This window comes from Pinus tabuliformis, chromosome 3_2 (genome assembly GCF_031772625.1).
Source record: "Pinus tabuliformis cultivar Carrire ecotype Pingquan chromosome 3_2, CPIR1, whole genome shotgun sequence".
NCBI classification, from domain to species: domain Eukaryota; kingdom Viridiplantae; phylum Streptophyta; class Pinopsida; order Pinales; family Pinaceae; genus Pinus; species Pinus tabuliformis.
The window spans coordinates 1,065,563,256-1,065,565,333 of NC_142302.1; the positions used below are offsets into that span (position 1 = coordinate 1,065,563,256).

A 2,078-nucleotide genomic window follows, 5' to 3' on the forward strand; every position below is an offset into this window, starting at 1 on the left:
TATAGCATTACTGGGTGAAGATCCCAAGGTAATGACTATAGTGGTGATCAATGAGAAGACTCAACACCTACAACAAGTTCCGGAGATAACTAGTCAGTTGCGGAGTTAAAGAATGAGCAAATCAAGGAGTAAATCATGCAAAAGGAATTTTGCATGCAATCCCATGCTCTAACTAAAAGTCTGCATGTAGATGTGTAGTAGTTCCAACATGCAAAAGGAATCTTGCATGCAGTCACATGCTCTAACTAAGAGTCTACATGTAGGTGTGTAGTAGTTCCAACAGAGCTTCCTATAAATGCACGTCCTCGCGGGAGAGTTTATCAAGTCCCTCATTTCTTGTGAGAAATATGGTAGCGTCTAACGAACAGATGAAGAGAATCCTGATTGGGTTTATTGTCATCTTCTGTTGTTCAATGGTCACTGGTAAATTAGCATCACCCAACTATTTTTTACTTTTTGAAATGCAATTGTTATTCAATGCTCAACATCGATTGGGTTGTATTAAATTGATTATGTTTTAATTGATTGTGCAGATGGTGATAAAATAGGAGTGAACTACGGCATGCTCGGAGACAATCTGCTGCCTGCAGACCAGGTGGTAACTTTGCTGAACGGCCACAACATCGAGAAAATGAAGCTTTTCGATCCAGACGGTGGTGCACTGAATGCTTTTGCAAATTCTGGCATCGATGTAATCGTGGGAGTCAGTAATAGCGATTTGCAGGCCATCTCCTCTAGCCAGGACTCAGCAAATGGTTGGGTTAATGACAATATTGTCCCCTATTCCAGCACCAGTATCAAATATATTGCAGTGGGCAACGAGGTTTTGCCTAGCACGCAGTACGTATCGTATCTTGTTCCTGCCATGAACAACATTCAAACCGCGATCCAGAACGCCAATCGCAAAACATCAAGGTCTCTACCCCCCATCGGTTCAATGTTATAGGCAACAGTTCCCCTCCTTCACAGGGAGCATTCAGTGACGCTGTGAAAGATACCATGAGCTCTATACTCAAATTTCTGTCAGATAACGGGGCTCCGTTCATGGCCAATGTGTATCCATATTTCAGCTACGTGGGCGACAGCAACATTCATCTGGACTACGCTCTCTTTCAGCCCACGGCTACGGCGGTGACAGACGGAGATCACAGCTACAGCAATTTGTTCGATGCGATGGTGGATTCTATTTTCTCCGCAATGGAAGCCTTGGGATATTCCAACATCCCGCTCATTGTTACTGAAAGCGGATGGCCTTCTGTTGGCGCGGATGCGGCCACAACTGAGAATGCTCAGGCCTATAACAAAAATCTCATCCAACATGTTTTATCGAATGCAGTGACACCCAAGAGACTGAGTACGAACATCGAGACCTATATCTTCGCTCTTTTCAACGAAGACCAGAAAACTGGGGACGAGATAGAGCGTCACTTCGGGCTCTTCAACGCTGATCAAAGTCCTGCATACTCTGTCAACTTTTCTCCAAATTGAGCGCAACTCAATTCCCCAAATACCAAGTCGAAGGAAAAAATCTTTAATTATTTGTATGCAAAATGCTATGATATAAATCTATAGAGGATGCTACATAAATAAACATCCTCCTTCCTTCTTAATAAAATGTGAATGGCAAAGTGCCGAGGCCGTCACAGAGTTACCTATACTTTTTATTATGGCAGGACCACACTTTGGATTTCAAAAGAATATACATATGCATAATAGACGCAGTAAAGGGGGCCTTCCAAACAAGTGTGATTGAGAAATTTTAATCTTTGGAATGAATTACACAACAAAAACAAAAATAAAAATACTCTAAATTAAAAAACAAAACAACCATTATGGCACAAACATAAATGAATATATTTATTTGGTTAATTGATTAGTTGTAAATGAATATACTTATCTGATTAGTTGATTAGTTGTTATATAGTAAAAATATTTAATTTTTATTCTTAAAGTCATAAAAAAATTATTTATATATGTATATTAAGTAACATATTTTTATATAAGTTTTAATAAGATAAATTAAATTATATTTTCTTCGTAAATATTTTGATATATGATTTAAATAAATGGTTTGAATA

General features: G+C 38.7%; 1 pseudogene; it reads left to right on the plus strand.

Annotated features, from left to right (window-relative positions):
- The first annotated feature begins 347 nt into the window (after positions 1–347).
- Positions 348–1,698, plus strand: LOC149184314 (glucan endo-1,3-beta-glucosidase pseudogene; annotated as a pseudogene).
- Positions 1,699–2,078: the final 380 nt, after the last annotated feature.